This window comes from Dama dama, chromosome 19 (genome assembly GCF_033118175.1).
Source record: "Dama dama isolate Ldn47 chromosome 19, ASM3311817v1, whole genome shotgun sequence".
Taxonomy (NCBI): domain Eukaryota; kingdom Metazoa; phylum Chordata; class Mammalia; order Artiodactyla; family Cervidae; genus Dama; species Dama dama.
In genome coordinates this window covers 58,911,757-58,938,187 of record NC_083699.1, presented here as the reverse complement: position 1 = coordinate 58,938,187, position 26,431 = coordinate 58,911,757, and the positions used below count along the sequence as shown (strand labels likewise).

Genomic DNA, 26,431 nt, shown 5'->3' with positions numbered 1-26,431 from the left:
GTTTTAAAAACCAAAGCTGTTTTTGTGTTACATAAGCACAAAATCAGAAATTCAAAACCAGCAAACATATTTAGGGGTGAATTTTAAAATAAGCCCACTTGATGCTTTATTAGATCAACTTTGAGCGCCAGGAACATTTTTGTAAAATTCCACTGGGGTAAATAGGGTAGCTAGGAAACACTCCTCATAGTGAGAAAGAAGCATACGCATTATTTTCAAGTTTTGTTTAGAGTTTTTTCATCCTCCTACTGAATATTTCTGGTGATATTTACAATACAATACAAGTATAAATCTTAAGAGATTTATGATGCTGAGAAACAATTACAGCTGGGATTTACATTTGTGTTTATGTGTTATTTTGCCTATAGATTCCAAAAACTAATGAAGAAAAATTTTGATACAAAACACATCTTGGAATTGAAAGACAGATTCCATCTATCAATACACCAGTTGATAGTAGTTAAGACAGAGTTTGACAGTAAGTGAAACAAACATAATGGCTTAAATATGCCACTTCAGCCACTAGAGCTGTCATTTATGAGGTTTTTTTTGAATCATTAATTCAATGCCACATAAATAGGAATTCTTACTTTTCAACAAATTTTGGTGACAACTTGTCTACACAAAGAAAACCAATACCTACAGGGAAACTTTTGTCATCATGTAGGTTCATTTTAACTTAAAATATCATAATTTATTTAATTTACACTTTTGTTCCCTAAAAGCTCAAGAAATATCTGAATGATCTTAGTGTTCCTAAGACCAATGAGTCCTAATTTATGTCAGAGAAAACAGAAGCTCAGAGAGATAGAGTATTGGCAGGGATCATAGGGCAAGTCCTGCAATATACTTACTACAGTCACTTGGAATCCTAATAAAACCATAGAAATTACCATCTTACATTTTTACTAACTTATCATTTTACTTAATTCAAAACATTGTGCAGGACAGTTTTATTGCTGGCTTAAGCGGTGGCTCAGAGGTTAAGGCACCTGCCTGCAATGCAGGAGACCTGGGTTCGATCCCTGGGTCGGGAAGATCCCCTGGAGAAGGAAATGGCAACCCACTCCAGTATTCTTGCCTGGAGAATCCCATGGACGGAGGAGCCCGGTGGGTTACAGTCCATGGGGTCGCAAAGAGTCGGACACGACTGAGCGACTTCACTTCACAAGAAACTGAAAAAAATTTATTAATTGAATTATTTTTGTAATTCATAAACAATAAGGTTTGGCTTACATTTTGTCTTTTTCTTCAGGAATTTAGAGACTTCACAAATCTTAATATCCTTATGGGTGTTTAAGTCCTAAGAGGACAGAAAACACTGAGATAGAAGTTGGCCCCTCTTCCATCTTTACTGACAGAAATTCTGACTGCTAATAGCCTGCACTGCTGGTTGCTGATCATCATATCTAAATATTGATTCTTCTAAAACATATTTTGAGACTTTCCTCATTTTAGAATTACAGGTGGAAAGTTACTTCTCTTTGATGCAAACTGCATGCAATAAAGAAGGAGGCAGTCCCACACAATAAATATGTAAGGAATGGTTTTCCACCTCTGTGTGCTGCAGAAAATCCCACTGAGTTAAGTAGGGTTCTACCAAGACCACTTAAACATATTAGCCTATTATGCTCCACATTTCTTTATTGTTCTCAAAAAGCTAATGAAATGTTCCAGTATAATGTTTATACTGGAGTACTTTTAAAGGCATTTTAGAAAGATGTTTCTCTCATAACTCCAGAAGGGGGTTCCACTTCCTAGAAGTGTTTGGTAGACCATGCAGAGGCCATGCCATCTCATTACTCAAACTGTTTAGTTGCATAGCTGGAGAAGAAAATCCTTAAAGATAATCACTAAAGAGTTTCAGTGAGGGTTTTAACATTGCAAAGCGACAGGAATTAAAAAAAAAAACAAAAAACTGGCAGGCATTGATGGCATACTGTACTACTGAATGAATAGATATTTTAAAATACTATGTATTTTCTATCTGTAGATAATGTCGAAATACATTGTCAATCTATTGGTTCAGAGTATTAGTGAAAAATCAAAGAATCACCTGTTTCTCCAGATTCAACTGTTTTATAAATACAAGGAAATACAATCTTTCACTGAAACTCAACCAACTGTCTTCTCTGTTGCAATGTCAGTTTCTTCATTTGTAAGATGAAGGAATCAGACCTATTTATATCTATGATCACTTCTAGTTCTATATTTGCTGGTTTTATGATTCTAAATATCAACATTGTATGTTGAGGGATAGCAAAGTAGGCAAAGAACAAGGGATAAAGCTTTATTAAGGTACTAGCTATACAGTAAAATTGAAGGTGAATTCATGCCTTGAGTTGCCATACACAAACACCTTACCTACTAAATATCATTAATAATATGAATGAAAGGTTGAATATTAATGTTACATGTGATAAGATTAAGGCTAAAGTCAAGACTAAAAATATAATAGTGAATTCAGAAATGAAAGAATTATAAACTTCTATTGAACTAATATGCAATATGCCTTGACAAATGGAAATTTCTTATACAATTATACTCAAAAACAATAACTTGGAGAGATCTTGGAGTTTTTATTTTTATTTTCAAGAAGTCAAATCATAATACACAAAAAGTGTTTAACATAGTTCATAGCGCTGACCTCTACTGGATAATCCTAAGAATATCTTATTCTTTTTTTTGAAATGAGACATTAACATTTAATATAGATACTGCAATTAACACTATGTTTCACATCCTTTATTTGCATTAACTCATGTAATCCTTCCATCAACACTATAAGGTAAGTGCTATTAGAACACAGAACCATAGGGATAGCTATCAGTAATTATAGACTATCAATGGGTACCCCCATTTTTTCAATCTGCAAAGTTGACACAGTGCAGCACAGTGTTTCAGTAAATAATATGACTCATATCAAATGATTACATTTTTGTATTCTTCTTAACAGTAACTACATGAGTAATTTGTTCTTCTATACATTAAAGTAAAAACAGAAGAAATGAAATTGGAAGGTATACACTTTTCTTTTCTCACTATAAGCTTGAAGTGCTTAGTCGCTCATTCGTGTAGGACTCTTTGCAACCCTGTGGACTGTAGCCAGCCAGGCTCCTCTGTCCATTGGGAGTCTCCAGGCAAGAATACTGGAGTGGGTTGCCATGTCTTCCAGGGGATCTTTCCAACCCACAGATTGAACCTAGGGGGTTCGATCGAACCTAGGTCTCCTGCATTGCAGGTGGATTCTTTACCATCTGAGCACCAGGGAAGCCCATGAGCTTGAGGATATACCCATAAATTATTAGACACATAAAACCCAATATAATGAAATTGTTTCAAGTGACATAGCAAGCTTTTTAACAAGCAAATTCTTAATAGCATAGTGAACACTAAAATGGGCAAAACAGATGTGTATTATTGTCCTGAAGCTGCCACCATCAAATTGTATCATCTTGGACAAGTTACTTAACTATTAGGGGCGCCAATTTAAATTTTTCCTAAAATGGGGGGATTTAGATCTCAAAGTTCCTTCCAATAACAGCCTTCAATAGTAAGCTACCTATGAAGTTAAACAATGATTTATTTTGTTTCATTTATTATGTAACAGTTACTAATCTAATAGAGTGGTAGACTCACAACTTTAACTAAACTATAGCAACTATCTAACCTGCTCTGTAGTTATCTAACTGCAGCTTCAATTTTATAAGGCACTATGTTGAACACTGAGGGATGTGCCATTTTCATTTCTGCTCAAGATTTAGATGAAAACATATCTTTGCAGTAATCAGATAATATAAAAATTCAGAAGTGCATAAATACAAGGACTTAATCTTCTTGACCCTCTCCTGTAATTTTTGACCACCATTTAAAATCTCAACCTGCTACCCTTGACTTCTAGTATTGCCAAGTACAAAAAAACTTTCTGGATATGGTACCTGAGCTGAGTAAGAGGCTTGAGAAAGGCAGAGGGAGGGGCAGAAGTAGTATAATTCAGTAAGACATTTCTCAGGCTTCTCACCATTTTTTTGTTATATTAGTTTCAGGAACTATTTGAACACAAGACTATGAGTAGAAATCATGTGTGGCAGGCTGGCATTGTAAGCAAAAAACAAAAAAATCAGGGGAACAATGGAATATTAGGTCTTAGTGTTTAAGCATTTCTACCACTAGAAATACTTGACAAGAATACCACTTTCTCTGTGTTTTGGAAACTGAAGGTAAAACCAGATAGCTGAAACCCAGCTTCTATGTTTTGGGCATTCAGAGGTCATTTGAAAAGGAGAGTCCAGGTCAAGAGCAAGCCCCTTAGGCCTACTCCAGAAATTTCACTAGAGGGTGCTCTTGGGCTTTTATGAGTTGTCAATTCTCCAGTAAGAAAACCAAGTGTCACTTAGAAAACACATTCTGCCTTCGCATAACTTGGGCTTCATCATGGAACCCATGTCTAACACTTCCATAGAGATGTAAGGATATCTCAAGTAGACTTGGGCCTTGTTCTAATTTTCTTTTGTAATTGCCTTGTTTCTACTGGTAGAACACTTGTAGGCTTCATAAATGTAGGGCCCACAAGAGGTCTCCAGAAGTCTACATTCTAGTTAGATAACTACAGAAACTTCCTGAGATGTCAGCAAAGTTAAATGGGGTTAACTGATGGAACTATTTTTGCAGATAGGTTTTAATCTTTGGTTAAAGATTGGTAGGTTCATAATTTATATACCTACTGAAAGGATTTTAATTATTCTATAGGACCTATAGATGTAATTTTACTGTCAAATAGAACAATATGAAGCAATTATTTATATTTATTATTCCTATTTACAATGGAATCTGGTATTGAGCCCTGAATAAGTACTCAATAAATATTCCTTGATCCCTTATTGCATATAGAAATTTCTGTACTATGTTCCTGATAGAATGACATGATTAAATCTTAATCTCTACTCCATATGTTAGAATTTTTTTCTATAACTCTGAGTTTATACTAAATGCCTTATTCTAGTTATTTCTAATCATAGCTGCTTTCTATATGTTTCCTATTTTTGTTATGTATTCAAGAGAAAATGGAACAGGGAAATTGCTTTGTTATGTGGTTAACTATTAATTTTTTTTTGGTAGAAAGATTGAGTAGGTTGCTTGTTTACACATTAAGAAATTGGCAATGATGTATAACCATACATAGTAATGTTCTTCAGAATAAAAATGAAAGACTAAGTAAAGTTCTTCTTCACCTTCATAATATAAAATTTCTTCTGAACCCCTGATTGCCACCTGTCATTATGCCTGTTAATACGTTGACCTTCTCATCACATTTTGCAATCTTAATGATGTTAGTATCTTTAGGATTGATAGGATAATTATGAAGATTATTATGGGATACTAAAGCTTTGTCTGCATTTCCAGTTTGGTTAAATTGAAGTTTCATTATTACATGATTGAACTAAGCTTAGAAGTTTCTCTCCAAAATCACTCTGAAGTTTCTGACAAATAAGAAATTCAGGGCTAAATAGTAGTCCTTTATAGTGTATATATTTGTACAAAAATGTGTTTTAAACCTTCATTTGATAAAAGATAAGCCAGTTTCATTTGCGAATTCTGTCCTTTTCATCACCCTGCATAGAATGTAATAGGCATGAAAAGTTGAGAAATTTTGAAGTGGATTCAGAGCTCTTATGGTCACCTGAGCTCTTGAGGGGCTCTCTTTGAGAAGGACCAAACAGTTTAAGCATACACTTCTGAGGCATGTTATCCCCCATTCAGCTTGCAAAGCAGAGTCACTAGCATATATTCAGAGTGTATTTTATCCAAGTTGGTTATAAATAAGCTTAAAGCACTCTATAAAGAACTGGCAAAATTCACATGGATAGTGTGAAAATAAAGAAAATCAATGAAAAGATATAATAATTTTAGCCCTATATGTAATTAACTGTGGGTAAGGTCATTTTCTCTCAAACACAGGTCAGTGTATGCTGGCTCATGGGAGAAACAACCATTTGGTCTAAGTTTTCTCATGTTCATATTCATTTCTATGTCATAGCAAAATACAATGTCTTTTAAATTATCATATCAGCAGAAGAGAGTTCAAGCTGAGGCAGAGTGACAAGTATTGTTGATCAGGAATAAGAAAACTTCTTAACTATTAAGTGTTCCTTCTCTAATTTCTTGTTCTTTCTACTGGAAAGAAACAAAATAGTTTTACCTCATTTTATGAATCAGGTGCAATTTTTTTTTAATCTAGAAGTTATATAGGAGATCTAAGTCTGAAGTAGTTATGTTCCAATTACGACACTCAGACACAGAAAAAAATTAGTAGGTTCCTATCCCTTGCCTTGCAGTTAGTACATGGCAGGTCTTATCCAGGGTTCCTAATTCAGTGTTCTTTCTATTTCACAACTTTCCATTGTTTGTTTCTTTTTTTGCTTTTTTTCCTGAAGTATCTGTATTAAGTCATAATTTCATGTTGATTTCCATTGAAATTTCAGAGATAGAAAAAGAAATATAAACAAAAATATATCTTAAGTATCTGACTCTTCAATTCAGGAAAAATTCTTACATGCAATGGTCTAATGGTCAACTGACCTATATGAGCTTGCATGCTCATTAGAAATGTATGTGTCACCAAGTACAATTAATGTTCTAACTAGAGTGACCTTGTATGTTGCTGTGGTTACCCAGCCTATGTCATCCTGAATCTAAGAGACACCCTGTATTTCTCTGAAAAGTCAGCCCAGCATGAAAATACTACCTACCTTGTAGGAAAAAGAGTGCAGGTGTACTCTTTGCTTTAAGAAGACTCAATGAGCCAAATGCTGAACTTACCAAACAGATAAATTAGGGGGTGATTATTCACTATAAAATGATTCACCACAGGATGCTTTTAAATCATAAGCTTCTCTACTGCATTTTAAATAAGTTGATTTACAAAGCTCCCTTTATAAGCACATTTCACAATCCAGAGTCCATGGTGACCTTATCCAAAGGCAGTGAGAGATTGGTAAGCATAAAGTCCTACCACTTATTACCTGCTAGGCCAAGATTCTTTTTCTATATGAAAGAATAATTAGCACTGTAGTTCATTTTTGAAAAATTAATGAATCTTTCACTCCTGAAAAATTAATATCTTCTGAGCACTTGCTATGTGCCTGGCACAGTGCTAGGCATTTTATATAATAGTCTCATTTATTCCTCTTCACTACAATTCTAGAAGTTGAATACAATTATCCCAATTATAGATAAGGAAATTTGGACTCAGAGAAGTTTTAGAGTTAAGTAACTTGACTAAGTTCATGCAGCTAACAAATGATGGTGCCAGAATTCAAAGTTGGATCTGTCCAGAGCTCTTGCTCTTACTTGCCTTACAGTACAGCTTCAGATGAAATTAATGGTGTCCCTTTCTTCTCACCTAGCTGAGCAGAGTTGTACTCCAATGTACTATGCCAGTGTAGCAATTCTGTCTATAGAAATAGAGACCTGCCATGTGGCCTGTATACCAAGAGACAGAGGACTTGCTAACAAGGCTGCCTATTCTGACGACTGCACTGCTATATTAAACCAGAATCTAGCTTCTTATAATTCCCACCGATTGGTCCTAGTTTTTTTGTACATGATTGCTCAAAACAGTTATAACCTGATTTCTTCATTGCTATCATATATTTCTCTCATGGTTGTTTTCTTTTCCAGGTGAAATTCTTCAGTTCTTCCAGCCTTATAATTTATTCAATGGGTATGTCTACTATTTATGTATATATTACTCTTTCTTGAAATTTGTTCTTCTGAAGCCCTTAGAAGTCATCTATGACATTTCTAAGCAGGTAGTAACTAACAAATGCTTGAGAGGCTGCACAGAGGATAAGGATACAAGCTCTGGAACTCAGACTGCCTGAGTTCATTCACAACCAAGCTTCTCACTTAGTACATCTGTTTCCTTGTGGATTTACTTAGTCTTCTGCCTATGCTTTAGTACCTCCACCATACTATAAAATGAACATAGCAATAGTACATTCTTTGTAAGGCATTTTATGAAGATTTAAAAGACAGACCATCAGTTAAATAATTTGGGTCCTTATGGAGAAGGCAATGGCACCCCACTCCAGTACTCTTGCCTGGAAAACCCCATGGATGGAGGAGCCTGGTGGGCTGCAGTCCATGGGGTCGCACAGAGTCGGACACGACTGAAGCGACTTAGCAGCAGCAGCAGCTAAAGCAATACTTGGAAGAAAATGCATCATTTTATATCTATTAATCAAAATGAGCAAATTATGTAAGTGTTAAACTCAAATAGTTAGATATAGAACAACAGAAAAAAGCCCCAAAAGAAAAAAAATTTTAAATAATAAAAATAAAAAGCAGAAATAGATGAAATAAAGAGCAACAAAACTAAAAATTGATTCTTTAAAAAAGAAATTAAAAGCAACCTCTGGCAACAATGATCAAGAAAAAAAAGAAAATGCAATAAACAAAATACAGAAAAAATGGAAAACCCTTCAGATATATTAGAGAATATCAGAATGATCAAAGAATATTATGAACAGTTATACAGTAACATCTGATATAAGCGTAAATGGAAAATGTAAATAAACACTAACATTAAATTGAAATGTTATAATAAAATATTTATGAAAATAATAACCAATTTTCACTGACCAAGTAGTACAAGTAGTTTTATGAGTGAGTTCATAAAACTTTCAACAAATAGATATTTAATGTAAGTAGTTCCAGAAATTGAAAAATAGAAAATTTATCAATTCATTTTGTGGACCTAAAATGATTCCAAAACAAACAGAATAGAAAATAACATTTATGTTTTACCAATCAACATAGATACAATAATTTTAAATAAATTATTATTTAAATGTGAAAAAAATAATAATTTGGGTCCTGCCTAGCAGGTTGTAAGTGCAATAAATCTTTTCACTGTTATCAATGTTGTAAGAGTGGATGAACACTTAGCTGCCTAGAAAAATGTATGACCTGTATCTTTCTGAGATTGACTCTGTTGTACAGATATAAAAGAATCAAGCTCTACTAGAAAAAAAGCACTTGACTGGAGACCAGATACCTACTTCTAGACCCAGCTCTTCCACATACCCCAACTTAGGGATCTTAGACTAGTCACTTTACCTACATCATATATCACCCTCTAGGATTCTAAGACTCTTAAGTAATATTCCCTTAGGTCCTGCTTAAATTTCATTACTGATTACGTTTGAAGGCTATCATTAAAATACTAACTTTTTATCTGAGCATTTACAATAATCTGTTGAAATTGCAAGCCATTTAACTGCATTATTTCCATGACAGAATAAACTTCTTAGATTCTCCTGAAAAATGAAAGATGTTATAATTTCATAGAAAGGAATTTGATGTTGCTTTTGAGGTGATAACACAAAACCCTATCAGCCATATCAGCTGATCCCGCCTTCTCTCTGGCCCACCTGGCACAGTTCATTTTCAATCATCTTGCTCAATCTCAGAGCAGTCCTTTGGGTAAACACAAATTCCAGATTTGGATGGAATGCTAAGTTGATACAATAATTATTAAGTGCTCTTTTTCACAGAAGTGAATCTAAGTTGGACTACTTTCCTACCCCAAATCACCATATTCTGTGATATGTGTAACACTCAGCTAATTTTCTTATGGCTAAATATGGCTGTGCTACTCATGTGCCTTACGATTCATTTCTAGATCTAATGAAGGCCTGTTGTCAATATCAAAGCAATTGTCTTCCAAGAGAGTGACAATCTATTTCAACAAAGTAAGTTCCACAAGGGGGCAAAGGGACAAGCACCCCAAATTCACTAGTGACAAACTCTGACATTTTTAACTGAGTGCATTTTAAAAATGCACTTTTCTGTGAATAAAAATGATGTCATTGTATTCCTGAAAGCCATGAAACATTATCTTTTCTATTTCTAAATATCTCTCTGCTCAAAGTCAATGTGTAAGTTTAATTAAGTGTTCTTAATTTCATGGACAGTTCTGATGTTTCAAATCTTAGATACTAAATTTGTGCATGGAATGAATCTCCCTTCCCCCACTTAGATGTGACCATTTCTGTTCTTACATAAAAACAAATATGAATATTTTTTAGGCCAGTGTTCTATTTTTGATAATTGATTTATATAGAATCTGTCTAAGCAAGTGGAAAGGTGACAGCTTATTTCAGGATATCTACAGCTTCATAACACTAACATGGCCTTTAAATAATTCTGCTTAAATAACATTTAACTCACATTCTATCTGTAGCCCTTGCATTGTGAAGAAAAGCTTGACCCTGAAGTAAAGATTTCAGTAAAAAGGATATGAGTTTTATATTATGAAAGGTTAGAAACATTAGAATGAACAAAGAAATGAAATTAGAAATTTGGAAACTGACTTATTTCTTTATATACATAAGAAAGTAGTGTGGCCCATATATACTGATTACTGAAAAATCATTACACTATCACTCAGATTGATGCTAACTCTGCTACACCAGCTTTGCTTTGGTTATTGTTTGCAAGATAATTCCGGTTGTTAGAATACTCAGCAGAAACAGTCATTTTTACATTTGTTACATTATATATGTACAAAATTTTCCTTTAAAATGCAACACTATTGCCTTTGAGAAACAGTCCTTATATAATATTCATTAAAAGGATTAAATCAACATTTCATAGAACTTTAAGCTTCCTGGTAGCTTAGACAGTAAAGAATCTGCCTGCAATGCTGGAGACCTGGGTTCAATCCCTGGGTTGGGAAGATCCCCTGAAGGAGGGCATGGCTACCCACTCCAGTATTCTTGCCTGGAGAATTCCATGGACAGAGGAGCCTGGTGGGCCACAGTCCATAGGGTCACAAAGAGTCGAACACAACTGAGCGACTAAGCACAGCACAAGAATTTTCTGTTACTAAATGGTAAGAGAATCTTAGAGTAGGTCTTATTAACCCCATTTTACAGATTAATAATGATAGTAAGACACAGAAAGGTTAAAATGAGTAGCATAAGGTCAACAACTAGCACGTGGAATTAAGCCAGGCTTTGAACTTTGACATTCTGTATTGTAATCTGTGTTCTTTGTTTTTCCCAAAGCACCTTGTTAATATCCATATCAGACTGCACTGATGTATTGAGGATAAAGAAGACCCATTATCTCTGTATAATCATCCAGCTCTTAGAAAATACAGAAACCTGCTAAAAACACCACCCCATCAATGAGTTTGGTAAAAACAATTGAACATTTTAAATCTTAGCTGCATTGTAAAGAAGACTGGAATTCAGCTGTTATCAGAGATAATAATAAACTTCTTCTGGTGAGTCAGTTGCTCAGCTTCATATTTACATTCCCACTGTCAGCAAGAGTTTTTAAGTTAAACATTTTTTAGAAGTAAAAATTCAATGAACAATATTTATATTACCAACAGAATGTTTTCCTTGCCTTGGTGGTAAAATATCCGATTATTTTAGACTTTGTTCTCTTCTTTCTTTGTCCATCTCTTAGCTACCTCACTAAAAGCCATGCCCCCTCTTCACACTTGTTCTCTCCCTGAAGCTTCAGGGAAGAGGACTGCAAAATGCCTGGATGCATGGACCCTCACGATTCTGAGATTAAACCCAGACCCACCCATGGCATGGGTCCCATTCTTTGTCTGAAGCCAGCGCCTGATTGAGTCAGATATGAAATCATTATCAAATTGAACAGCAAGTGTGTATTTTCTTGCAATTTATATAAAAATATATGATATTTGTATAAAAATGACTATCTAATAAACTCTCCGAAGGAAAACAGTCTCATTATATTTTACCTTACTTCCTCATTCCATTCTTAAAGCCACAGTGAAAGAAAAATTGTTGTGGTCACTCCAAAATATTCTTTTCCACTGCCAGTTAAAGTCTGGTTTGGGCAAAACTAAGCAATCATTTATAGTTTGCATTTAGGATACTAGTTACCATTTACCTATAGAGGTTATCTGGCCTAGTGAGGGGTCCATGGTGTGATACCTGAGTTTTCCACTTCCTTGGTATTATGTTGTAGCTGTTAGGCAGGATTTTCTAAAGCTAATTTTCTCTCTTAGTACCATTTTAGCCCCACAGGGAGTAAACAAGATGGAAGGGTATTTTCCCTCAAAATAAGGCTTATGACATTGACCAAGGCATTTAAATTTATCTTTACAATCCTCATCTTGGTCTCTCAGGAACAGTTTTTATAGATTTAGATTTTTTTTTTGTCATAAAGTATTCTATTTATTTCTCAGCAGCTGGTGTCAAAAAAGTTGTTGTGTTTTTTTAAAATATTCCTTTTAAATAAATAAAATCTGTTTTCATATTGTGTGAAATTAGTTTTGCCTGCTGTGAGTTTGTGGCATTATGAAGTGATCATTTCTTCCCATGAATTATTTAAAGTGAGGATATCAAAATCTGATGGAACAATACAATGCACTATATAATACAATTTAATTTTATAATATGCCACTTCATACCAGGATCTCACAATGCATAGCAGTTGCAATACATTGGCTGAGAATTAACAAATCATGCCTGTGCCCCTCAGTTTATTATTTTAGTATCTGAGGGGCAAGTCTAAATTTTCCAGTGGGTTGGAGAATCTCCTCAGATTGTGCAACACATAGATAACTAAGTACATTTTTGCTAACTACTCATGCAGGGCACTAATGTTCAAATAACCTTGGTGATATTTACATTAAAAAAAATTATTTAGGCAATTGTTCATTCTTTCACTACAAAACACTGTTGGTTTATCAGCATTTCCTCTGGATTTTTCTGGTCACTTTTTCTCATGGGACAAATGTGTGTACATAAACACAATTATTCTCACTACTTATTCTTACTACAGAGTTTGTACAGGAAGGGGAACAATGATCTTCTCAAATTCCCCACTGCACTTACTAGACTTACAGTAAAGCTGCTACTAACTTTTAAGGTGAATGAGGTAGCATGAATGAATTACTCTAAATATGGAAATATATGATTACAAGCTATAACAAAGTTTGAATGAAGGAGAGAGCAAAGGTTATCCTGTATGTAATATATGTGTTGTAATAACTTATAACCAAAATACTACACTGAATTTTTCTTCAGTGAATTTTGTAGCAGTCCATAAGAGAAATTATATCTGAATAACTAACTCACTATATTGAAAGGATGAAGTTAATTTTTGCTATTTCAGCATTCAAATAGCCTATGACAAAATTCTACCACAAAAGTTAAAAAAATAAAGCTCACCAGGATTCAACATATTATGAGATGTTAGAGGTGGTTTTCCACAGCAAGAAACTAGCTTAAAGCACAGACTAGAGATCAACGGGTACTTCTCTTGCTAGGGCCACATGCTCTAGACTAATGTAACACACCCAAAACAAAACTCCCGAGTCTGTAACACCCATATTGCCAGCCCTTCCTCCAACCAAACTGCATTTCCTTCATCTCAGTGAAAGCTGCCATCATCCACCTTTGAAATCCTTTTGTCTCACTCAACACACTGAATCCATCAATAATCCCCATTAACTCAACCTGAAATGTACATTCCAAATGCAACCATTTCTCGCCATCTCTGTTGTTGCCAACCCAAAACATGATTATCTCTTAATTGGTCCCCTAATCAATTTCTCTGTTTCCATTCTTGTCTCTTACAATCCATTTTGTAAACAGAAGCCAGAGTGGTCTTGAAATGCAAGGCAGACCTTGCATAAAATCTACAATATGTAATGTTGTAAGAATGATATTTCAAATTCAAAGTGCTAACCTGTGTTTCTCCATTATCTGATCCTGTCCACCTGTTTCCTGGAGAAGGGCATGGCAACTCACTCCAGTATTCTTGCCTGGAGAATTCACATGGACAGAGGACCATGGCAGGCTATAGTCAATGGGGTCACACAGAGTTGGACATGACTGAAGTGATTTAGTATGTCCACCTGTTTGATCTCATCTCCTACAACTCTTCACTTACTCACTGTGCTTCTGCTTCACTGACCCATGATGTCCCTCAAACAAACCAACGTTATTCCTAATACCCCTACTCTGTCTCCTCTGCCTGAGTTCTCCTGCCCTGACAGTTTCACAATGAACTAACTCATCATTACTCTTAGCTAAACAGTACTTTACAGAGCGATCTTTCTTTCCCTGATCATGGTGTCCAGAGCATCCCCAATTCACCCTATTCTGTTTTATTTTCCTCTTAGAATGAATTACTAGTATCTTTCTCATTTGTATATATTTTGTGTATTGTGGGGACATATAATTGCTATCAGGATATAAATTCCATGAGAATGAGGCTCTCAGCCATATTGCTATAATAGTTATCTACTACTGCCTGACAAGTTATTCCAAAACTTAGCAGCTTAAAAAAAAAAAAAAAGAATTATCTCATAGTTTCTGTGGGCCAGGAATCTATGTGCAGTGTAGCTAGGTGACTCTGGGTCAAAGTTCAAAGCCCCTCAGGAGGTTGTAATCAATCTGTCAGCCAGAGCTGTGGTTTGAACTCAAAACCGTACTCTAAATTCACTCACTTGGTTGTGGGCAGGCCTGAGTCCTTCGTCAGACGGGTGCCTCCCCAGGGCTGTGTGATGGCGTGGCATTTGACTTTCCCCAGATAGAGTAACACAGGAAACAGTGAGGGAGGCATTCAAGATGAAAGCCACAGTCTTTTTTAAAACCTAATCTGAAAAGTTACACCCCACCATTTTTGTCTTTTTTAGAAATGAGTCAGTAGGTCTAGTCAATACTAAAGGAAAGAGAAATACACAAGGAGTAGGACGTGGGATATGGAGAGTCCTGCAAGCCATCTTAGGAGTTGTCGACAACAACTGACTACCCTCGGTACTCTCAGTGTGCATAATAATTCCTGGAATTTAATAAGTGAATGAATAGAAATGAATCTCCCCAGATTAGTACTGGAAACTGCCCTAAGTCAATATTATGTCAACGATGAAGAAAAGTAGTGAATAAAATCTCCCTGAAATAGTGACAATAGAGCCATTCAAACCAAACAGATAATCAGCCAGGAAATCAAGTTATGTGAGTAAGCAAAATGTAGCAATAAAGTCTCAGTTTCTTCATCTGTGAAACACAGAAAATACTTGTACATGTTGGAGATTTACTGAGGTAACTCATATGGAATATTTCATACATAGCCTCCAAATCAAAGGCATTGAATAAATATCAGTTAGTATTCTTAGTGAGAATAAAAGCAAGGCAAACATTTTGGGGGAAAAATAACAGAAATCGTATTTTTAAGATGATTTGATATATCAGATATAGTAAAAAAAAAAGTATCTGTAAATTACTCTGAATTGTTTACTAATGATATTAGCTTAATAAGAACCCATAGCCAAAAAGACTAATAAAATGTTGGGACTTATCACATGTACTGAAAGCAAGGTAGAAGGTTTACCATTTTTATGTAAAATTATGATACATTTGTATATATGTAATGATACATTTCTAGCTGTGTAATCCATGAAAGCTTAAATAGAGAAGGATATGTGCCGTTCGGAGTTTCAGCTTTGGCCACCTGATGCAAAGAACTGACTCATTTGAAAAGACCCTGATGCTGGGAAAAACTGAAGGAGGGAGGAGAAGGGCAGAGGATGAGATGGTTGGATGGCATTACCAACTCAATGGACATGAGTCTGAGCAAGCTTCAGGAGCTGGTGATGGACAGGGAAGCCTGACATGCTGCAGTCCATGAGGTTGCAAAGAGTCGGACCTGACTGAGCGATTGAACAGACTGTGTGCAGTTTTGGAATTGAAAGATCCACAGCATGACTTGGGGTTAAAGTGTCTGAAAAATTAAAGGAAGGGCATTGAACTTGACCTATTACATAATGGGATTATAATAGTTTTGGAGAGGGTAATCACAGAATTTTTCATGGAACCCTAGATTATCAATACTACAGGGAAAACCTGAAGTTTGGAAAAGTACAAATAGAGTCAGAGAATGAAACCCTCTTCAGTATTTTAAAGAATACCTACCTTGAAATGAAAGGTAGCAAAGACTTAGAGATTCAGTAAGCAGATGGAGAAATGTTATGGAGGATATACCAAAATAGACTACAATGGTATTTATATTTGAGATTGGCATCATGGAAGAAAATCAAATGTCTTTCAACCTATTGATTGATGTCTCCTTTTGCATCCAAACAGGCAGGATGGATCACAGCTTTGATGAAGCTACTCCAGAAGTATGAGCAGCACTCCTTTAAGATATTATCATTTTGTCCTGTTAGGGACAGGGTGACAGTCACTGCTTTATGGCTGGTCTTCATGGAGAATCAGGATTAACTAGCCATTTGTAAATATTTCTCTATACATTTATAAACTTTATATGTCTGAACTTTGGCTGCTGAATATTTCAAAGATATATACCTACTGTTCTGAGAGCAAAACAGTTTTTCTGATGCCAAGTCTTGTGGGTTGAATGGTGGCTCCCTAAAAGATATGCTCACATCTCAATCCTTAGAAGCTGTGAATGTGGCCTTATTTGGAAGAAGGGTCTTTGCATATCTAATTAGGTTAAGAATCTCTAGATAGGATCATCCTGGATTATCCAAGTTTGTAACCCTGTGTGCATACTAAGTCACTTCAGTCATGTTTGATTCTTTGTGACCCTATGGAACACAGCCTGCCAGACTCCTCTGTCCGTGGGATTTTCCAGGCAAGAATACTGGAGTGGGTTGCCGTGCTCACAGGTGATCTTCCTGGCCTGGAGAAATACAATGACATGCCTCTATAAGAGACAGAGGAGAAGACACAAACACAAAGGGAAGGCCATGTAAAGAAGGAAGCATAGACTGCAGGTAAACAGCTGCAAACCAAGGAATGCATGGAAAAGCAAGTAATTCTCCCCTTGAGCCTTCAGAGTGAATGTGGCCCTGCTGATTCATTGATTTCTGATTTCTGACCTCCAGAGCTGTGAAAGACTACCTCTGTTGTTTGAGGCCATCAAGTTTGTGGTAGTATGTTATGGCAACCCCAGGAAACTGATATACTTAGAACAAGGAACTGTTTCACAAAGAGGTAATGGAATAGATTAGAAACAACATTTATGCAAGATAGACTCAGATTTTAACCTAGATTTTCTCTGTACATACTGTGTGATATAAAAAAGGAAGTTACTTTATATCTCTGATCGTCACGCTTCTTATTAGTAAAGTGATGGTAAGTTCTCAATGTAGGGTCATTGTGGGATATGGAGGTATATAAAACACCTCACTTACTGTAAGCATTACAACAGCAGAATATTATTCTGATCAATATTCAATACTCAATTAACCTATTAATAATTAATTCAAAAATGTGCCAAATATCTGCAAAAGTTAAAAACTGTTGTTTTCCTTGAGAATAAACATTTTAGCAAGGTATTAATTAGAGCATAAGGGATTGATTAATGTGGAAACTAGTTGTGCAATACCAAATGTTTCGAAAACCTTTATTTCAAACTTACTATTCATGCCATTTTAAGCAATCTCCTCAGTTGTCAGTGGAACCATATTCAGTCATGTTCCTTTATTGTCTCATATTTAATATCCTCCCTAGTTTCTTATAGACAAATAATAAAAAGTAATGCCAGAGTATTATTGGAAAATATTTGCTTCTAGCCTGGGCTTAAGTCAGCCAGATACAGAAGCAAAGACTGTGTTAATAGAATTCTCCTAAATGTTAGTCTAAGAAAATTGACAATAGCATAATAATCTCTAGGACAAAGTTATCAAATTCATACCAATTGTGAACACCTTTGGTTATTCTTGACATTAAGGCAGACAAAACAATAAAAGTAACTCTAACAATAATTTTCCTAGAGGAACAATATAGGAATCATGCAGTTTGAGTATTTCATATTCTGGAATAACTCCTTAATATCAGAAAATTGAGACTCTAGTAAAGCGACTGCAAATATATGCAACAAAAATGAAATAAATTTTTAAGAAATGATGGTTTTTGCTTTTCTAAGGATAAACATTTATAAGAATAAATACTGTAAAAATAAAAAATAGTGAAAAATATAACAGATTAGCTATAATATTATGTATGGTTATTAAAACATTTATTCTTTTATTCACTCATTCTCTCAACAACTATTTATCAAATATCTCATCAGTGCCAGGCATTATGTTAGGTATAAGAGATAAGTATCACTGAATGAGATATAATATCATTTCTTATCTTAAAGATTTAACTAAAACAATCAATTAAAATAAGGCTTACATTATAGGAGCACAATGTAAGGCAATTAACTGGGGAAAAAGGGAAGACATACAAAGAAAATGAGCTATAAATTGAGATCTGCTAAGTTATTTCTGTAAGGGGAAGAAGGGGAAAATGGAGACATTTTCCATCCATATGGAGGATATCTGTAAAGACCAGAAATGAGAGTGAGGTGTGTGCTGAAAGCATGAAAAGAAGTTCAGTATGACTGGAGCATGGGCTTCCCTTGTGGCTCAGCTGGTAAAGAATTCACCTGCAATGTGGGAGACATAGGTTCGATACCCAGGTTGGGAAGATTCCCCAAGAAAAGGGAAAGGCTACTCACTCCAGTATTTTGGCCTGGAAAATTCCATGGACTGTATAGTCCATGGGGTAGCAAAGAGTCGGACATGACTAAGCAACTTTCACACACACATGATTGGAGCATAGGAAGCCAGGTAAAAAGTGATTTAAGTCAGACTGGAAGAGGAGACAGGGGATAGATTTTAAGATTAATATTAAGGACATCAGGAGAATGTTCCAATAACTTGGGTGAGATAAGATGGTACTGTAAACTAGAGTGTTAGCTTTGGTATGGAGAGGAATGAAAGCATTTAATACACAGGAGAAAGATCAAAAATATTTCTAAACATACTAGCCTGATACCCTATTTAAATTTACTACCCACCTACTCACTGTATATAAGTCTTCATCTCTTTTGCCCTATATTTAAAAATAAATTTGTTGAAGCATAATTGTAAGACAATAATCACACAAATTTAAATTTGATAAGTTTTGACACATTGACCAATGAAATCACTACCACAATCAAGATAGCAAAATTATTTACCACCTTCAAAACTTTCCTTATGCAAGCATTGATCTACCTTTTGTCACTATACATTAGCTTATATTTTCCAGAATTTTATATAAATGGAATCTTATACTATGCACTTGTTCTGTTTTCATTGAGTATAATAATTCTGAGATCCATTAGGTTGTTCAGTTCAGTTCAGTTTGGTTGCTCAGTCATGTCCAATTCTTTGCGACCACATGGACTGCAGCATGCCAGGCCAGCCATCACCAACTCCCGGAGCTTGCTCAAACTCATGTCTATCAAGTAAGTGATGCCATCCAACCATCTCATCCTCTGTTATCCCCTTCTATTCCTGCCTTCAATCTTTCCCAGCCTCAGGGTCTTTTCTCTGAGTCAGTTCTTCACATCAATGTCCAGAGTATTGGAGCTTCAACTTCAGCATCAGTCCTTCCAATGAATATTCAGGACTGATTTCCTTTACGATTGACTGGTTTGATGTCCTTGCAGTCCAAGGGACTCTCAAGATTCTTCTTTAACACTACAGTTCAAAAGCATCGATTTTTTGGCACTCAGCTTTCTTAATGATCCAACTCTCACATCTATACATGACTACTGGAAAAACCATAGCTTTGACTAGATGGACCTTTGTCAGCAAAGTAATGTCTCTGCCTTTTAATATGTTGTCTAGGCTGGTCATAACTTTTCTTCCCAGGAGCAAGTGTGTTTTATTTTCATGGCTGTAGTATGTATCAATAAACTGTTCCTTTTCATTGTTAAGTAGTACTCTATTGTACACTATTGTACTCTATTGTATTGTTACAATTTGTGTATCCATTAACCTCTTGATAGACATTTAAGCTGTTTATAATTTTTAGCTTATACAATAAAGATGCTAGGGACATCTGTGTACAAGGTTTTACAACAACATACTTTCCTTTCTTTTGTGTAAATACATAGGAGTAGAATGACTGGATCACACGAGTACATGTTTAACTTCAAAAACAACTGTCAGAATGTTTTCCAAAGTGGCTGAACCATTTACTTTCCCACCAGTGATGTATGAGGTTTCTGATTTATTCACATTTTCGCCAATATTTAGTATGGTCAGTCTTTTTAATTGCAGCCATTCTAATAGGTGTAGAGTAGTGTCTCATTGGGACTTCCCAGGTGGCTCAATGGTAAAGAATCTGTCTGCTAATACTTGAGACTCGGGTTCTATCCTTGGGTCAGGAAGATCCCCTAGAAAAGGGAATGACAATTCACTCCAGTATTCTTGCCTGGAGAATCCCATGGACATAGGAGCCTGGTGGGCACAGTCTACGGGGTTGCAAAGAGTCAGACACGACTGAGCAACTAGCAACAACAGTTTCCCTTTGTGGTTTTAATTTGCATTTTCCTAATGCTGATATTGAACATCTTTTCATGTGCTAATTTACCAAACCTGTATCTTTTTGGGAAAGTGTGGTCAACTCTTTTGCCCATTTTAAAAAGATTTTGTTACATTATTATTGAATTTTGATATTTCTTTATATTTTCTGGATATATAAGTTCTTTATCAGATATATTCTTTACAAATATTTGCTTAGTCTGTGATTTATCTTTTCATTATTTTAATAATGTTTTCAAAGTGTAGAATTTTTTAACTTTGATGAAGTCCAATTTATTTTTTTAAGGATCACGTGTAAATGGATTATATATTTATCATCTCCTAACATACTTCGTAATTTGCTTATCTTTTTCAATAATGGATCTCAAGTATCTAGAATGGTACCTAATACATAGTACCTAATACACTGAATACAGTGAACATTTGGTTAATAAATAAAAATTTCCAGAAGTCAAATGCAAATTGTGGAGACAGTTTGCAGACAACACAGAAAATAAAACAGTCTTAAGTGCAAGGACATATTCCATTTTTGCTATCTGATCTAATACAAACATTTATTGATATAAGTACCCAATGTAATAAATTCTCTCAGTTAAAGGAATTGGTACCCTTTGCCTGGAGATAATTCTCCCCCAAAATATGAATTTGAGATTCTGTAGAACGTAAATGTAAATAGTGAGTCTCCTACCTATCTCCATCCCCCACACCCCCAGTAACTCAAATCCTATATGAATTTTTGTAAATAAATTAAAGCTGCTGAATTCTCGAAAACTCTAATTGTGTCAATTATAAATAAGCCTCGGGATGGATTTCAACCAGCAGCGTCCCCAAAACCATTATCTGAAACTCTAATCCATTATTTTTTCTTTCATAATTAATTTTTCTAAGTAGGTCAGTACTATTCATTTTATTTAAGTGCTGTTCCAGCAATCCCATTTTCTCAACAACCAAAATCTACTATAACTATATACATATATATTTTAAATTAAATATACTAAAACATTCTTATATTATGCAAAACACTAATCAGACCATTAAAGTTTTTTCTAATAAGTAATGTTAATGTGGAGAAGGAAATCACAACCACTACAGTATTTTTGCCTGGAGAATCCCATGGACACAGGAACCTGATGGGCTACAGTCCATGGGGTTGCAAAGTGTGGGACATGACTGCTTATAAGATAATGCACTATACTGGTACTCAATTGCACATCTTGACCATACACAGTCAAATAGAATCTTGTAAGCACCTCAAGGATGTCTAGATATATGGATGCTTAAATAGGTATATCTCATAAGAAAACGCTTATTTTATTATATTGTAGCATCCAAATCACTAGGAACATTACCAGAAATTTATATAAGTAAAATAAACACATGATATTGTAGGTATACATTTTACATGTTATGTGTATAACTATATATACCTGCATGTTTTGTGTGTGTGTATGAAATCAAAACTCAACTCAACTGGAACACAGGGGATAAAATGGTCAAGCAGTCAATAGAATTTGCCACACTGAGGAGCTTTAATTCTAAGAGAGCTCCTCAGGTCCTCCTCAGTTAGAACTTATATATTCTCTACTAGGCGCAATTCTAAAATCTTTGGGATCTGCTTTCCTATCCTCAACAGATTCAATATTGATAATGCAAGAGTGTAGGGGAGTTTGTGGTTGATGCTAGCTGCCAGCAGCCTGACATGGGGAGAAAAGAGAGCTTTGATAGAGCTCTGATAGAGCATCTAGGTAATGGGGGCACTGAGCCTGCTGGTTAGGAAGAAGCCTAGTGGAAATGGGCAAAATTTCTGGGAGGAAGGGTTTGATTCACTTGAACATTCTCAAAGGATGAACTTTTTGAGAATCAGCGACAAGGTGATATGGATCCAATAGGAGACTGACAGTAAATAGAAATTCATTATTTTGTTATATAATGCAAGTTGCTTTTTAAATTATTGTTTCCCTATAAAATTTTACCACCATGTATTTGTGAACATTCTGAGTGAACTAATACTGCCTGATTTTTTTTTAAAAAGCACTTTTGACACTATAAATTAGCTAACTCTTTCTTAAAAGATAATGAGAAGATGAGATCTTGCATTTCTCACAGAGCAAAATAGAACTACCACAAGTGTATCCATTATAAACCACTGAGGTATGAATTAAGGGAATATTAGGCTGAATATGGGGCTTCCCTGGTGCTCAGTGGATAACGAATCCGCCTTCAATGTAGGAGATGTGAGTTTGATCCCTGGGTTGGGAAGACCCTCTGGAGGAGGAAATGGCAACCCACTCCACTATTCTTGCCTGGAGAATCCTATGGACAGAGGATACATTCCATGGGGTAACAAAGAAACTGAAGCGACTGAGCACACAGGCTGAATAGGGGGCTGCTGTCCATGGGGGTCACCGAGTCGGACATGACTGAGCAACGAAGCACAGCACAGGGGGCACTAGTGGTCAAGAACTTGCCTGCCAAGGCATGAGATGTAAGAAGTGGGGTGTGACCCCTGAGTCAGGAAGGTCACGTGGAGGAGGGCAGAGCAAGCCACTCCAGCATTCTTGCCTGGAGAATCCCATTGACAGAGGAGCCTGGAGGGCTACGGCTCACAGGATCGAAAAGAGTTGCACATGACTTAGGAGACTTAGCACGCATTCAGGCTGAATATGGAATACTATCTTAACTTTCTGCAACACCCCCTGAACCATCACCAAAGTTCTTAATTCAAATATGTACTCCTGATCTAAAAATATGCTAGCTCAAGAAACTGAATGATTACCCCTCAGCTGAAAGCATATTTAGTGACCTGAGATAGGAGAAATTTCACTTCAGTCAAGCAAATGGTTTTGGTTTTCCAACCAAGGGAAAGCTTCATCATGTAAGAGCCATCATTATAATGGAATGTGACTGATTTTTTTAAAAAAAAGATGTGTTTTAACATAGACCTCTAATAAGGGCTATTTTTCATAGCAGTCACCCTGGTAGAAACTTACTCCAGGGATACTATCATTACTTGAAAGTTGGGGCCATTGCCTTTAGAATTAGTTTCTGAAAAAAAACAAAACAAAACAAAACAGCCTTTTTGCTTCACAGCTACTTTTTCTCTACCACCACATGCTGCTGACTACCCTACTATGAATGTGCCTCACTTATACTGATCAACAAAAAGCCTCCTCCTGGATTTGGTATCATGGCCTACTTATCCTGAGCTTTGCTCAGGGTTGGGGGTTGGAGAGGGTTTACGGGAATTAAGAGAGTCTATTTTTGACCACTGAATCTGTGTGGCATACCAAATTCCTTTGGCCATAAAGCAATATAAAATTGAGATTACCAAGGCCCTATACCTGGGACCAGAGAATAAAAATTCTCCACAATAAAGAGGACTTTTAGGAATCATTTTTTGTCTAAAGTTTGTGTGCACGTGTTTCTGGCTTGGCTCTTAATTGACCTGCTCTTCCAGTATATGGTGCCTGGAATCTGAGGGAGAACTTTGTCCTTACCAGGACAGTTGTCATAGAGTAGCACAATAAATAAAGTATAATGAGTTAAATTTGAGCACCTAGTCTAGGGGTCTATGTACCTGTTGGTCTTCAGTAAGAATTTGCTAATTATGTCTGACTCACTTTCAGTGTGAATAAACCACATACATGCTGCTATTAAAATAAAACAACCAACACATATACTTTGTAACTTCCTGGAAGTAAAAAAGCGAACTTGCAGAATCACTCTCACCCTTCTTAATCCCCTCTCCCTGCAAACCAATTCAAAGGAAGAAAAGAATACAAAGGGAAAGTGAATGTAAGAAAAACAATTAGCCATTGCAGTCTGCAAAGCCTGTAACGTTATCTAGAATGATAGCATGGCCATTGTTCAGGCTGCCAGAGCCCTGCATGTTTGCTAGCTTACCCGAGCTCCTGGGAGAATAATAAACTAAGCAGATTAGATTGTAGACTGATGCCTCAATGCCACCACCATCTCACACAACACGCAGACTGTTCTAAGCATCTGAACACATGCAGGCAGGTAAACCCAGAGAATGGGCACTCCACGTTGGCGGGAGGGGAAGAGGCTGCCAACAAACAGGGCCTGTTTATTATTTAACAGTTGGTACTGCTAGAGGCCTGGCACCACTATAGAGCACTCTCTGTTTCAGTGCAAGTCAGCCTGATTATGAGAGCGTGTGAGCCAAATCGTGTTTACCATAGTCCATGAGAACCTCAGTGCCCCCAACAGACATGGAAATTCTTACAACAGCTCTCATCCAAACAGACAACATAGCTCCTGAGATGGAGGTAAAAGGCTTTGTGTGCTTAAATCTTGTCTGATCATCTGCTCAGTGTCTCTACGTGTACTTGCTTTTTCTCTGCTTAAGACTAGTCATTCCTCTTCAATGACATGTGACTCTGCTTTTGGTTACTCTCCTTTGGGACCTAAATCAACCAAATAATGTGTGAATCACCCATCTACTAATAATGCTCAGGCTAGTTGGCATGCTTTGGCTTTCCAGCAAAAGAATTTGCTGCACATGACACCTACCTCCTGCTTCGCCAGGACTGCCTCTGCAGTAAGTCTTCTCTGCCAATGTGGGCCACAGGTGGATGCCTGCCTACAAATCCAATCAGCTGGATAATGTGCAACTATCACAAGAGTGGACCTTAATGACAAAGAGCCCTGCTTAGATGGGTCACCCCATTAACTTTGATTTGATTATTCTGCCTCACCAGAACACTTGGCTTTACAACCACAGATGGCACCAGCTCAACATAAAACCTGTAGAAAAAGTAGTCATGTTGGGTTCATAGATTTTCAAAATATTAAATATGATATAAAAAATAAAAATGGTACGTACTGAGATAGTCTCTGGCTCCTTAGGAAAGCACTAATTATTTTTAATAAATAAAAAAGGTCAGACATTGATGCTGGGAAAGATTGAAGGCAGGAGGAGAAGGGGCAACAGAAGATGAAATGGTTGGATGGCATCACAGACTCAATGGACATGAGTTTGAGCAAACTCTGGGAAATAGTGAAGGACAGGGAAGCCTGGCGTGCTGCAGTCCATGGTGTCACAACAATAGAGCACATGAGACAATTGTGTTAACTAGGCAACACAGGTCATCTAATCATTTCCTTTGAAATTTAACATAAATCAACCACTCTTTTAAGTGTAAGAACCTTGGCTTTTATCTTTAATATACACCAATCTTCAGTATACACAATATATATCAAGCTTTTGATACCATGCATTCTATACATTTTTAAATAAATTTGAGATAAAATGGGCTCAACATAAACTAATTCAATACTTTGAAACTTAATTGTACCTTGGATACGTTCCCTATGATCATGAGTAAATCACCAAAATGCTGTCTACCAATGAAGACAGAGGCACAATAAAACATATTGTCTTACCTGAAACAATGTATATTAATTTTTATGTTTTGTTTTGTAATTGACAGTTGATATTTACGTGCTGAAATATCAAAATGTTTTTTGTTTATTTTTCCTTAATAAACTGCTTGTTTTTCCTTAATAATCTCTCGTTTAAATGCCACTCAAAGAAAATAATATATGCTAAATATAGCTGAATAAAGTTAATTTTATATTTTTCATTTTATTATGTTTTCAAAGAAAGTACTTGTCCATAAGTCATAGGTCAGATACACATACAGAGTAAAGAAAACTATAACAACAGAGCAGGTATGAAAAAATAATCTCCTGGTTTAGGGTAAAGTTAATTCCTAATTTAAAATTTAATCAATTCCTCTACTGATCAGAGATACTTCATAAACAGCCCCAAATTAAGGAAGTTAATTCTAAAATCAGGGGGCTTCTCTCAAAGCATCCTGCATATAATAATGCTCATAAATGCTAGTTAACAGCAGAGCAATGGGTCCAATTACAGTTTCACAAAAGGAAAAGTGCTATTTCAGTCATGACAAAAATATGAACAAGGATTTTTCACAATGAGTAGATTAAAGATGAGTGACATGTGTTTATCTTTGCACTAAAATACTTCACAACGAAGCAGAGACATCAGTTCATATGGTT

The 26,431-nt window shown here is 35.9% G+C and overlaps 1 protein-coding gene across 38 annotated transcripts in view; it reads right to left on the bottom strand.

The window, feature by feature from the left end:
• The window catches only part of ZBTB20 (zinc finger and BTB domain containing 20), an 846,735-nt gene that overhangs the window by 521,351 nt on the left and 298,953 nt on the right, over positions 1-26,431 (bottom strand). The gene's annotated exons all lie outside the window — the stretch shown is intronic.